This window comes from Ictidomys tridecemlineatus, chromosome 7, assembly GCF_052094955.1.
Source record: "Ictidomys tridecemlineatus isolate mIctTri1 chromosome 7, mIctTri1.hap1, whole genome shotgun sequence".
NCBI classification, from domain to species: Eukaryota; Metazoa; Chordata; class Mammalia; order Rodentia; family Sciuridae; genus Ictidomys; species Ictidomys tridecemlineatus.
Genome location: NC_135483.1, coordinates 21,819,663 through 21,834,236, shown reverse-complemented (window position 1 = coordinate 21,834,236; position 14,574 = coordinate 21,819,663).

Sequence of the window (14,574 nt, the reverse complement as noted above, 5' to 3'; positions counted from 1 at the left end):
GGGCAGAATGGCAGGGAGAGGCTATGAAGGTGCCTCTCCAAGTCCTGTCTGAGGCTGAGCAGGTTGAAGAGGAAGAAGCCATTTCAGACTTTAGCTTGCCAGTTTATCCTGGACTCCAGGGCTAATGCTGTCTGGGCAGATGCTGCTCAGAATTAAAGGGGTGACCCCTGGATGAGCTATTTGATGAGTCTTCCATTATTTCTCTAAGTATCTCTTTCACCATTAGGGCCACTCATGATCTCATCTCTTTCTCTAAAGCCTTGATCAATGCACATGTATAATTTGGGAGCATACAAGTTAAGCTCTCATTGCAAAGAGTCCAGATAGGAAGTGCCTAGCACAGGCTAGGTGGTCAATAATTGTTTAACTTAATAAACAAATTAAAGAATGGATGCCTGAATAAGTGGCGGAACAAATCATTGATCATGTTAGTCAATCAGGAGAGAGAATTAACATTTGCCAAGTGCCTTATCAGACTCCTCTGTTTCCATCCAAGTTCTCAATTAAAAACGGGGTATTGTGAGGACCTGCTCTGAGACATGAAATCAGAGCCAAAAGCTCAGGAATTGACAGACAGCAGTGTCCTTCTCTCAAGGTCTTTCTCTTTTCTCAGGTCTGCCGTGTTCTCTTTCTGCAGGAGCCTTTCTCAATCTCCCCTCTTTGTGTTTTCTGCCTGTTCATAAGTTACGCCTGCTGTGATTTTAGCTTGCACAGCACCAAAGCAGCCATTAGCTTCCTGTTACTTTCTCCTATCATTAATTATTCCAGCCTCCCCTTTTTCTAAGTCTACATTACAGATATCCGATTTGGTTCAGTGACTATGTTGGTTTCACTCTTGTGGATGAATGAGAGGTGGGATCCCAGGTCACAAACATGACATTTATGGAGCAGGGACCACAGGGACACAGTTTTCCTTTGGAGGAGATGTGAGAAGATGGGTCTAGAAGCATGTCTGAATGTCAGATTCTGGTAAAAATGCTCTCTGATGACCGCATTTAATCCTCACAATGGTCTTCTGAGGGTAGCAGAGTGCTGTTTGTTTTGTAGGTGAGGAAGCCAAGGTTCAGGTGTGGTGGAGAAACTTGCTTGAGTGGCAGGTCCTGGATTTGATCCAAAGCTCAAATTATATTCCTGATTTCTCTCCAAATTTGGGGGAGTGGGATGTAAATGGTACTAGTAAAAATGCTTTTGGATCCAGCTCCTGATGCAGGAGGTTTGAAAGCTGAGAGTCTCTCTGAGGATTATTATTTGGTACAGTTTCAGGGTGATTGACATCAACTCCCAGGTCCCACATGTTGGATGACCTTGGGCAGTACTCTGTGAGGTCTTTCATTACCATCACAGCTCAGAAGTCAAAAGAGTCAGGATCTGAGAGTGGATCTGCTGGGAACAGATCTTTTTTGACTTTGGTCAGTCATTCTTTTCCCCAAGAATGGTCAAATTGCATTTGTTCAGTGTGATTGACCAGGGTGGAAAGAATTGGATGTGTTTATGAGATTTCAGGTCAACAAACCCAGTCACTGGATGACTATTGGAACAAGGATTGGAGGGTAGGAGACCTGGGCCGTTGAGGAGAGAGGACTAGAATAGTATTAAGATATTTCCTTTGCTCAAATTTCTCTCCTATATCCCTGACATTTTATTTCAAGTGCTTTATTTTCCATAATTGTTCAAAAACGCACCTTTATGTTCTTACAGTGTCAAACACTCTGAGCTTCCCATCTTTTTATTCAGCACCTTCATCTATTACCAGATCTGACTGATTGAGATAATTTTCAACACCTTTAAAACAACCTAACCTCATTTTCCCTAATTTTCTTTATCTGATGGTTAGTTAGATGGTTCAATATATTGCATCTATTTGAAAAACAACATTGACCATTATGTCCCTCCTGCCTGGCAAAGTGCGTGGCCTGTGTGCTCAACAAATATGTGTTGAATGGGAGATACAGTAAGTCTCCGGCTGAAAAATATGATGTTCACTGCTAACAAGAAGATGTCGTGTTAATCAGCCTTGTCCTATTTCCTATCAGATTGAAAGTCTTGGTTCTGATTTCTTTGTGGGGTGGGCATGGGAACAGCAAACAAGGACATATGTTTGATTACAACTAGTTGCCTTCACTGGCCACAAGTAAATTCCCACCAGTGTTGACATAACTGAAATATTTAAAAGGGAGTTTTAGAAGCATATGCCTTAATTTAACATAAGGGAGATTTCTTGTATTAATATTAACTTCATATCATTTTAGGTTGGGTTCAATAAGATTAAAATGAGGGCTTTGTAAACTACCCAAATGTGAGGTGTTAACAATATCAGTAATAAGGACTGCCCCAACGAGGGAGATTTGGGAGTGTGTAGGATTCTTTTTTTGGTAGTCTTCAAAATATGTAGAGACATATTTTTATCCTATCTACCTTGCGTCTGCTTCTAATGGTGTCCTAGTTTTCTTGGTGGTTATTTCATAATTTTACCTACATGGCAGCCACTAGTAACTTATAAACTTCTCTCACTAATGCTGTGAAGCAGGTGCATAAATAGTTATGGAAGCATATCAAAAGCTTGTTTGACTTTCTCAAGGTTGCAGACAGCATGCTCTGCTGCCTCTCAGATGCAAGGCTGCCATCTAGGTGATGATAATATCTGAATACGCTTGCAGTCAAACCTTTCAAAGACTGCTTTTCCATCCAGAGAGGTCCAGCTACAATCGTTGCAATTTGGACGCTACGTAGTCTCACTCATCATTTTTAGAGCCCTCAGGAATACATCAGTCATGTGGAAGCTTTGAAAATGCTTTTACAAGCTGCCATCTTCTCTACCTACGGCCTGACGTGCATTCCCAAGTGGACTCTGTGCCCTTTCCCTTCTGAAAACCCTGAACAAATCCTCTGAACCACTGCACGGAATGATAGATCTCTGTTTCATAATAATCAAGAACCCATCTGCCCTGTTAGAAACCGGTTTCCACAGAAGTGAGAGCTGATGTATAGCTGCTCATGAGAATGGCCCAAGGTGATTAAGAAGAGTCAGGCCATTGTCAATCACAGACGTGGCATTGTGTGGCAGACCCCACAAGCTACCTCCCTTGATCTGAGAAGCAATCTTCATAATATATCAGGATCCCTCATGTGGGATCAATATAAAGTGTTTGAAGTGCTCCTCATATGTGTCCTTTTTATTTTTTATTTTTTTTGGTTCTATATTGTTTTGTTCAGCCTGTCTGAACTAAAAAAGAGTGAAAATGTCAGGACCTTGCACAAATTGCACTGACTTGACCCTCAGAAGGCAACAGCATGCTCTCTTCCACATCATTACTTTTTATTACACTTCCTGCCTCATCTCTGCCAAGGAGTGAGACAGGAAGTACAGTGTAGGGCTTGTCCCCCGACCGAATGACCCTGCTTTGTCATGTCTCTGTGTGTTCATCATCCTCTCAAGTACTTGAGCAGGTTCAATGATGAATTTGCTCTCAAGACAGCAGTGGCCTTGATGGTGGCCAGTGGCTTCTAGGGCCAAGATGCAATGGACCATGCAGATGAAGGACAGAGAGAGCTTGGATTAGTAGAGATCCGTGCAGGATTCTTCTCCTCCACCAATGACTTCTTCCTAAAGGATTAACAAAGAATAAAAATGGGGTTATTTGAGTTTTACTTTCCCTCCCACACACTTCTTAGGAAGTCTAACAAAGCCACAGGTTTAAAAGGGAAATAGAAAGGGGTTTAGTGGACAGGCTTGTAAGACACAAAGCTAGTCCATCTCTGCAGATGGTTGGTGGTATGATCTCAGGTGAGTTGCCTACATTCATTTTTTTTTTCCAGTAAAATGGAACCAACATCACTGCTGATTTGTATTCCAATACCAACTGATAATGGTGTATGAAAGATTCTGAGTCTTAAGAGTCAGAATTCTTTCCGAACACATGACTCTCAATGTGTTCAAGAGTATAATCCAAAAAGACAATGTGATTTAAAATTAGAAAGAGAATATGGCCTAAGATTTCCAGAATGAAGCAGGGATCAAGAAGAATAGGCTGATTATGAAGTTAACTTGATTTTAGTACAGTTTTGTAATTTTCTTAAACATGTACTGACTCATTGGGACAATGGTTCTCTGGGGCATGTTTTTGAAACTTATAGGGGTTGTTTTGGTTATTACAATAGTCAGGGAAGCTTGGTAGATTGGGGCAGGGATGCTAGAAATCCTTTGAGGTGTAGGGTTGTTCTGCCAAAAATGGATTGTTCTATACTTACTTACCTTTTGAATGTCCATCTAGGAATGTTTTGAATGGAAAAGATATATGTATCATTATCTAAGTCCAGAAATGAACTAAATTTGGAGTGAGTATATTACTTTAATATATACTGAATTTTTAAAGAATGCAATTGCTGTTTACCTTGAGAGGTTATCACGTTTTTGTCTAACTCAGAACACCATCAGGGTATGCTCCTCTCAGAAAACAACGTCACCAATAGCAACAACACTCCTGTTGTGTGAGTTGCCAATATTATAGACGTGTGGGTCAGCTGGACTGCAGCCGTGGGACTCTACATGGAGGTACATGCTTCTGCTTATTTCGTTTTATCTCTCAGTATTATCATGGCCCAGCTTTTACTTTGCAAAGTGCAAATGGTTTTTATCACAAATTACTTTCTTTTTTATTTCCTTGTATATTATATATAAGCCATTTTATTGATTTTTTAAAAACATTATGTGTGCAGATAGATTCTAGTGCCTCTGAAGTTCATTTCAGGATAATAAAAGATATGTGAATTCCCTTTTTTTTTTCCTAGTGGGCATTTGTGCTCAGTAGAACTTCTTCTTCACCTACCAGGATTTTGCTCCCTTAAATCAATATTCTTTTCCTATAACCTGGCTTCCTTCTATCCTGATCCATTCAGAGAATCATGTCTGCACACAGTGGTCTTTCCTTTATCTGCATTTTTACTTTCTGTGGTTTCTGTTGCCTGTAGTCAGTTGTGGTCTGAAAACAATGAATAGGAAAGTCGGGACATAAACACTTCATGAGTTTTAAATTACCATTCTGAGTAGCTTGATGAAATCTAAGTGCAATCCTGCTCTGTCCTGCCCTGGATTTGGATCATCCTTTGTCCATGCTGTATATACTACCACTGCAGTTCTTTCATGCAGTTGGGAGAAATAGAGAAACCTGGACAAATTATCAGTACTCAGAGAAGGGAAGGAAATCTTTTAGGGTTTCAGAAGTGTTCAGTGCTAGATCCATAGTTGGAAGCTAAGCCAACATGCTCTTTTCATTATGTTGCACTGAAGATGCACACACACACACACACACACACACATACACATGTATGTGTATATATATAATATTATATATATGATACTATTTAATAAACAGTAATAGCTAACACTGAATGGGCACTTACTGTATACCAGATAGGTGACTACATCTTTTACATATATCATCTAATTTAACTTTGTGGAGTTGGAACCTCATTTTGTTGCTGGGGTAACTGATAAAATCAAATAACAAAAGTTCTTCATAGTGCTTAGTTTGTCTTCATTCATATGCATACAGACAGGAGAACATCAAAATTTCTACCTTGCTGCACTAAACAGCATTTGACAAATTTCTAGCTGTGACTAATGACAATTTTCTCCCTATTTAATCATGGGGAGACTGGAATAACAGTGGGGGAGGGTTAAAATTGCTAGAGATATACAAAATATTATTTGGATGTGAAGTATTCCAGAAAAATGGTAAAAGATTGCAGAGGATAAGGGAAATAGAGTTTTATCCCAGAGCTAACCACAGTCAGAGGAGTCTATTTTCAGTAGTCTGACAGGAAGCTTTAGATACCAAAATCTCATGTGGATTCTGCAAAGCATTTTATCAGAGCCCTGTAACGCAGACTACATTTTTGTGACTTAACTCTCTGATTCTCTCAGAATATTTTGATGAGGCTTCTGGTAATAAAAGGGCAAACCTTGATCTCCAGCTCAAAGACTTTGCAGTTCAGTAGCTGTGAGACTGTGCCAGCTATTGAACCTCACTGGACCTTAATTTGGCCATCTGTGAAATGGGGTGGATAAAATTGAACTATAGAATCACTTTGGCTATAATGAGCTTCAGTCAGCGCTTGGAAATGCCCAGTTACCAGTCCCTCTCCAGGGAGCAGAGCCCAGAAAGCTAACACAGAGGCTCAGAGCTTATAATTTTCAGATAGGGCTGGTGGGTGATCATTTCCTTCTACTTGGTCTGCTCTCTAATTGCAAAAAAGATGACAGAGTAGAAAAACTGTGGGATGAACCCAAAGGTTCTACAATAGGGATAAAAAATCTTGCTTATATGCTTGGGGAGCGACCAGTTTGAATTTGCAATGCCCTTACTCTTACATTACAGCTACTGAGGCAAATCTTAAATTGGGTCCCCTAAAGACACCTGCCATTGTGGGGCCACATAGCATTTCTTCTAATATCAGCAACAGAAATCACAGGACCAGCAGGGTCCCCTCTCCACTCCATTTAGATTGTCATTTTGATTTAGGTTCTAAAAATCACTTAAAATCTGCTTTCATTGTTTGCTATTTTTTTTTCAATTAGTATTTCTTCTGTATATGGTGGGTATTCCCTAAAGCAATCATCAGTATAGTTCCAGTAAAACAAAATCTGTTGGGGTCATTTGAGTACCCACAGGAAATGATGAAATAGTGGAAAAAATGTGAATGATCACTAACAATGAATGTTTGTGTAGAGAATGTCCTTCAGTATACATTTCCTTCAGTAAGAACACATTTTTGGAGGAAGGAACATTAATGTATTAGGAAACAAAGTAGAGGAATCCTACATGTATTTGTTGGTTATTAAACTGTGTATCAGCTAGTGTTATAGAATCCACCTATATAAATTCTAATATCCTCCCATGTTGACTTCCTAGTTGTATCTTAAATTTTCCTTAGGATAGGTAGAAGATCAGATTTTCCTTTTTCCTGTAGGTATTACTTGAAATTTATCAAATGGACTGGAGAATATGAACAAACACAATTCAGTTGAAAGCTTATTTTTATTTACTGCATATTTATAGTTCATGCGTACCTGAAAAGACTGGTGCCTGCCCTTAGGGCCTAACATAATCCAAGTTAGATGGGTAAGAAAGTTCAAGCATAAGATACCCAAAAGGAGGAGGTCATTCAATCTTAGGTGATGTGGAGACAATGAAAGTAATGGACGGAAGGGAAGTCCCTGCAGCCCGTTCAATAGCTGAGGGTGAGGGGTAGGGCTCGAGAAGTACAGGCTTTCAATCCAAGTCTGATTGGAGGCAAATGAAGTTCAAGTACAAATCTCTGGCAAGAGAAAAGATGAAGGATCAAAATGGGAAAAGCAATCTCTTTTAAGGTCTCAGCCAAAAATAGAAGGCTAGGAGATTTTAGCAACCACTCTACTTTTCTCAATGTGTTGATAGCAGTCAGATCATCCAGGGAGACATAGATTAAAGCAATCAAGAGTTTAATTAAAGAATCTCTTGGGCATGAAAAAAGGATCACACCATCTCCATCCTTCCCACTCCCAGAAGCACATGTACACACCTGGCCCTGACACTCAAAATCCATTCATTTAGTTCTAAACATGTTCAAATATTTTTCCTTATTGAAAGAATGTTACTGGTCTCTATGGACTAATAGTGCATTTTCCTTAATAGGTTATTGGATATCGCTAAGGTCTTTATTGGTTAGATCTCCTTTCCTGACTTGACCTTTAGACATTTATATTTATAAAATTGTGCTGTTTATACTCCTTCACACAAACTTTCCATTAATAAGTGGTGTACAGGATTTTCTAGAAGAACTAGAAAATCAGCAGGATATATATTTCTATATGTATGAATACATATATACATATATGTATATGTGACTATAAAGAGGGGATTCATTCGATTTGCTCACATGATCAGAAGCTGGATAGCCCTACAATTGCTATCTGCAGGATGGAGAACTGGAGGAACAAATAAGTGCTAGTCCAAGAAGTTGGAGCCTCAGATGAAAAAGATGGGGCCTCAGTGAAGCACCGAAGGCCTGGACACTCCCTGGGGAATTTCTGGCTAGAGTCCTCTTTGGAAGAGTAGAGAAGCTGGAGTCTGATATCCTCAGGTGATCACAGTGGCCATCCGATTACCTATCTGAGAAAAATGGTACCTGGTGCAGGTTGCCTTCCTGGTTCCTCCACCTGCCCTTCCTCCAGTCCATTAGACAGCACCACACACATTCAGGGTGGGTCTCCTTCCAGTCTTCCTCCCTGTTTATTTTCACATCTCTGAGAGCACCCTCCTTGACACACCTAGAAATTTTTTAATTCACTCAAGGGGATAATCCAGATTAACCATCACATGTGGGTCGATTCCTTATAACACGGCGAGAGCATGGTCTTGGGAAGCCTATTTTTGGAAAACTATCTTGCATACTTGAATGTTTTCTTTGTAAATAAGATCATTCCCCAAAGCTCTGTACATGTCAGGCAGGAACAGCGGGGACCTAAGGAAAAGGAAAAGGACTCACTTCCTGAACAACAACGAACCTTCCACTACACTCTGAAGAGCTACAACTCCAAATGCAAGGTGTGCATAATAAATGGGTCAGAGAAGCTCCCCAATTCTTAGCTTGTGTCAAGAAAAAAGACTCTGAAGGTAAGACCCAAGCAGAGGAAGAGGAAGTTAGAGACTCAGATAATCAGCATGTTCATCACGGTGTTCTGACTGTTCTGACTCAGGGATTCCATGGTAGTGAGCTGGAAAGAAAGCAAGATACGTTTCAAGAAGCGAGTTCTCTCTTGTGAGAAGTTCATTTATCCTACATAGATCCAACCAGCTATATCTATAACTCTGTTCCTTTGGGGGTCGGCTTCAGATTTCTGCTCATACTACAACCATGTTTTCACTTCATGATGTAACATCCGATGAAAGAGAAAAACATTAACACCATTTAGAGGAGACCTTCAGGTCCAAAGTGTTTCTGGAATAATTTCTCCCAATCTCTTCCCCGGCCACTTCACTGTCATCCAGCATGATGGTGTCCAGTGGGCACTCACACTGCTGTTTCTACCAGTGCTGGCTTTCCATCAAGGCACAGGGGGCTCTGAGGAGGAAAGGCTTGTGGACAGTCAGGTTCTGTGTTGGGCTGCCTAACACTTCCAGTCCCTGTTGGAGGGCCCACGCTTATCCTGGGCTTCCCTTCTCTAAGGAGCACTGTCCTGAGTCCAAGGTGCTGGGGAGGTCTCAGGAGCCACAGGCATAGCCTTTTTCTCTCTCTCTCACTCCTTCCTTCTTTGCTCCTTCTTTTCCCTGTCTCCATTTCTCCCTCCCTCTTTCTTTTTCTTTTCCCCGCTTTCTCCTTTATACTAAAACTAAGCTCCACTGTTTTCTCTTACTCTTTTTGCTCACCTGTGAAAAATTACAGTCCAAGGATGAGGCTTAGTAGAGAAGAAAGCCCAGATAGTCAATGTGGACTCGAGTTTCACTATTAACACTGGTGTGTTCTTGTGTGATTTCAAGCACAAGTCATATCAACTTTGAGCTATAGAATCTCACCTGTAGAATTAGGCTGACACATGTCTTAGTCCATTTGAGCTGCTGTAACAAAAATACCAAAAACTGAATAGCTCATGCACAACAGAAGTTAATTGCTCAGAGTTCTGGAGAATGACAAGTCTAAGATGAAAGTGCGGGTGAGGGTCTGCTTCTTATCTCATGCACCGTGCCTCCTCATTGCATCTCCGCATGGTGGAAAGGGAATCAAGTTCTCCTGGGGCTACTTTAAAAAATTATTTATGTTGTTAATTTTTAAATTATTTAAAACCTCTCAATTAACAAACGAAGTTGTCTATTTGAAGTCGGGTGCCATGACAGCTCACTATTCATATACATTGCATAATGGTTATCACAAATCAAGGAACACATCTGCTATCACCTGTGCTGCACATTTGTTAGATCCCCAGAACTTGTTTATCTTATAACTGAAAGTTTGTACCCTTTGATCAACATCTTCCCATTTCACCTACACCTCAGTCCCTGGTGACAATGACAAAACATTACTTCCTGATTCTTTTTAAGATTCCACATCTAAATAAAATCAAACCGTGATGGTCTTTTTGTGCTTACCTTGGTCCACTCACCCTTATATCCTCCTGGTTCATCCATGGTGTAAATGTCAGCACTTATTTCTTTTATGGCCAACTATTATTCCATCATGTGCCCATAAACACTTTATTTTTGATCTATTTATCTATCAACAAACACTTAGGTTGACTCCATATCTTAGTGATTGTGAATAATACTGCAATAAACATGAGAGCACAGATGTCTCTTTGACATATTGATTTCATTTCCTTTGGATCTATACACAGAGGTGGAATTGGTGGATTGAATTGTGATTCTATTTTTAATTATTTGAAGAACCTCCAGACTGTTTTCAACAATGATGATACCAGTTTAGACTCCTAGACTTGTTTTCTCATCTTTTTAATACTAGACATCCTCTCAGATGTGAGGTAGAATCTCATCAAAATAATATCATGATTTTGATTGATAATTCTCCGATGATTTGTGATGTTGACATATCTGTTGTGTTTTCTTGGCAAAAATGTCTCTTCAAGTCCTTTGCTCATTTTAAAAATCAGGTTATTTTTGTTTGTATTTGTTACTGAATTGTGAGTTTCATATACATTTTTGTATATCAACTTATCAGATATATGATTTACAAATTTCTCTCCCATTCTTTACATTGCCCTTTGATTTTGCTGATCTTTTTTGTTTTATTAGACCACTTGTTTATTTTTGCTTTTCCCCCCTTATACTTTTGGTATTATATATATAAAAAATCATTGTCAAGGCCAATGCCAGTTAATCTCATCCATGAGGCCAGACCCAAGAGTCACACCTCCTAAGATGATCCCCTTGGTGTTGGAATTTCAACGTTTGAATGGGGGAGGGGAGAAACACTGAGGCCATGTCAGCACTGTAACAGAAGTTGGCAGACTATGTGCATGGGCCAGTCCAGCCTGCCACCTAGTTATGTATGGCTTATAAAATTGGAACTTTTTTACATTCTTAACTTGTTGAACAAAAAGGCAGAAGAATGATATTTTGTGACACATAAAATTATATGATACATAAATATCAGTGTCCACAAATGCATTTTATCAGAACAGAGACATGTGCATTTTTTTAAAAAAATTGCCTATGGCTGATTTTGTAATATACAATCAGAATTGAGTGGTTAGTACAAAGACTCTATGACACACAGAGTCTAAAACAATTATTTCTTCATCTTTTATAGAAAAGAAAATTGCTAACCTCTCTCTTACACTTTCTTTATTGAACTTAAAAGAAAAATAATAAAGATAAAAGTCTCCAAAATCTGGGAATGACACCTGCACACATCAGAATGTTGTAGTTGTGAGAAATCATTACTATTATTGATATTTTTATATTGGAGTCACGTTTTTGGGAGCCTGAATATCAAATGGTATGACTAGCTCATCCCTAAACAGGTTGAATCTTCAGAACTTTCACTGATTGTATGAAGGCATTATTAATTGAAAGAGGACCAGAGAAAAGGACAGTTGTTATTAACGTAGTTTCAGTGAAATCTGATATTTCTTCTCCATCAAAAATGTAGGTGAGTTCTGGTTTGAGGCATCTTTTTGTAACAGTGCATGTTAACAGAAAGTACAAAATGATAAGCTGCATTGATCAGAAAGGCAAAAGAAAACATCTGCTCATTGACTGAGTTTTGTCCAAACACAAAATCCTGGCTTAAAATACAAAAAAGCAAATTGCTTAGCAAGAATCCATGGACCATCTATGAGTTATATAGTAATGAACTATGGAAAGATAAATGCAATTGGTAGGCCTTATCTTGGAAAATCCTATTTGTTTTGGGGAAATTTATAGTTCTTGTACCCCTTTCCATGAATAACATGTCTGCTTACACTTCCAGCTCTCTTGAATTCTTCTCCATCACATGATTTTGTTGGATGATAGAGAGTAGTGGAGCATACATCTCAGAAGACAGGTTGCAGTTCATTTGGAAACTTACTTGAGTGGCAGGATGAAGAGTTTGTGGTTCATTCCAAAGACAGTGAAGCATTTTAAAGTTTTATAGCTGGGTGGGGGTGGACAGGAAGATTGGGGCTGTGTTCCAGGATGATGAATCTGCTAGTTGTGTGTGGGATGGACTAGGGTGGGTGAAGGAATAGAGATCAAAGGACTGGTTTCCCCAATAGGCTAGGAAAAGAGCTATGGAATTTTGAACTAGTGTGGGGTCAGAGGACTGGGAAGGAGGTCATGGACTTGAGTCAGGAGAAGCAATAGGTGAAATGTGGGAGTTGATGATGTATTTTGAGCCTGAGATGCAGTTAATGGAAGCAGGAAGTTAGGAAGGAGGAGTTGGTTTAGGAAAGAGATGTTGAGTTGAACATGGCCACAGGACATGCAGGTTGGGGGGTTCAAAACCCAGCTGAAGATGCTTTTCCAGACACTAGGAGCTCATAAAGAATATGGAAAAGGAGAAGTAGTTCTACTCTGATGTAGATTAGGGTTCTGTCCTGAGCTGAGAGGCCAATAGCAAGAGAGAAAGAAAGAGGGTTGGAGCCATCTAGAAAGTCAGAGAAATTTTTAGAGTTTCATCTGATTAAACCTGGGAACACGGGAGTGGGGTTAGTAGGAAAGAGAAATAGTGGAGGAAAGGATGGCATGGGAGTGGTGTGAAGACCTCGAGGCCAACGGGATGGTTCAGCAGAGGGACACAGCACAGCCCCAACACAGATGCAGGAAACAAAGCCAATATGTAGTAAATATTGCAATAAAAATTTCATTACCTGGTAGCTTATCAGTGTTCCAGAGAGAAGTAAATAATGTTCTCCCAGTGTGGTCTATAAAAGTGTTTTTCCCCATTTCCCTGCTCCAGAGACAATTTGGCTTTCCTAAATCTGATTAGACTTAAATCCCCTGTCAACTCAGTTAGCTCTTTGTTTAATCACACATGTTTTCTAAGCCACAAAAAAAAGTGTGGAGAGAAGTGCTCTCAAGAAAATATTCTGTTCCCTCTATCAAACTCCCAGGTATTTTATAGCAGGTCTATTTTCCCCAGGTAACTCTGCCTCTCATCTCTTTATATTCTGTCATCTTAGTTCAGAATATAGTTTGGAAACAAACATCTTTCAGTAAACTTCATGTTCACATTTCTTTCTCTACTCTTTCCTTTTTATTTTTCCCTTTCCCTATTTTTGAGCAATAATTGGGGCTTTCTGGGTCTTGAAAGAATTAGAAGCCTTCTTTGGTGTGACTACTTCCCAGAGTTTTACTCAGCAAACCTTCTCTTTTGCTCAGACTCAAAACTAGTGTGTTTTGTTATTAGTCAATAGATGGGCAGCAGAAATTGATGAGCCTTCTGGTCAATTAAATCAGATCATGTTTCCCATGATTGAATTTTCTTTTTCAGTGCTTCTCACTAGAACTGTAGCTTGTTTTTTTTCAGTGATAAAGGTCTGAATAGCAAAATCTGGAACAATCTCACTTTCCATCATTCATTTGCATCTGCATATGTTGAGAGGATTAGGATATGCACCCACGCATGTGTGCCCTCCCGCCCAATGTGCATGTGCTCATGCATGCATGATACAGCTGGCAATATGTGGGCAAACCTAGCAGGATTAGTTTTCTCATAGTTTCCTTATAACTGATAAATGGTGCATTAAAGAAGATTCACAGACTGAGTTTTTGCCTCTTTATGTGTACTCAGAAAACAAGTCCTATAAATACAAACATGTTAAAAATAAAGATCATCATAGACAAAGTAATTGAGCAGTTCATAAAATATATCCAAGGCATTTTCCAATTTTAAGATGGAAATAACTTTTTTTCTATGTTTAAATAATATTAATATATTAAAAAGTCCTATAAACCATTTTCCAGATTATAATGACCAACATAATCCTCTATAAGTTGTAAACTCAAATCTGGGATCTCCAACCTGTGGGTGGCCAGGGGCACAAACAGGCTTGGTAGAGACCTGGGTATGAGTTCAGCCACCAGCTTTGTTTGTGATCATCAACAAGTGGCCTTTAATTTGTGTGATTCTTGAGAGTCATTCCAGGAGGGCTGAGCATGGAATCATGTGAGATAGGCATCTAAGAGGGGCAAGAGGAGACTCAAATGAGGACAAGGCCTGAAGGTGGAGCAGAAAGACCAGATGGATATCACAGACGGGAAGAGGAAAGTCAGACACAGGCTGTCAGGAGGAGTCTGCAGAACCAAACTTCTGGCCCTACCAAGAAGACACAAAGTCCCACTGTACCATGGAGTCTCTAAGGCCATGCCTCTCATAATTGTGAGGCAGCAAAATCAAAGAACACATGAAATTCTTTTATACTGGAGTCACATTTATGGGAGTCTGAAGATCCAAAAGCATGACTAACTTTCCCTAAATGGCTTGAATTTGTAGACATTTCATTGACCGAATGGATGACAGTTAGTTGAAATTTACACCTCCCATCCATACTTCCAAGGTCAGATCTGAGTGCTTGGTATGGAGTACAAGGATGGCATA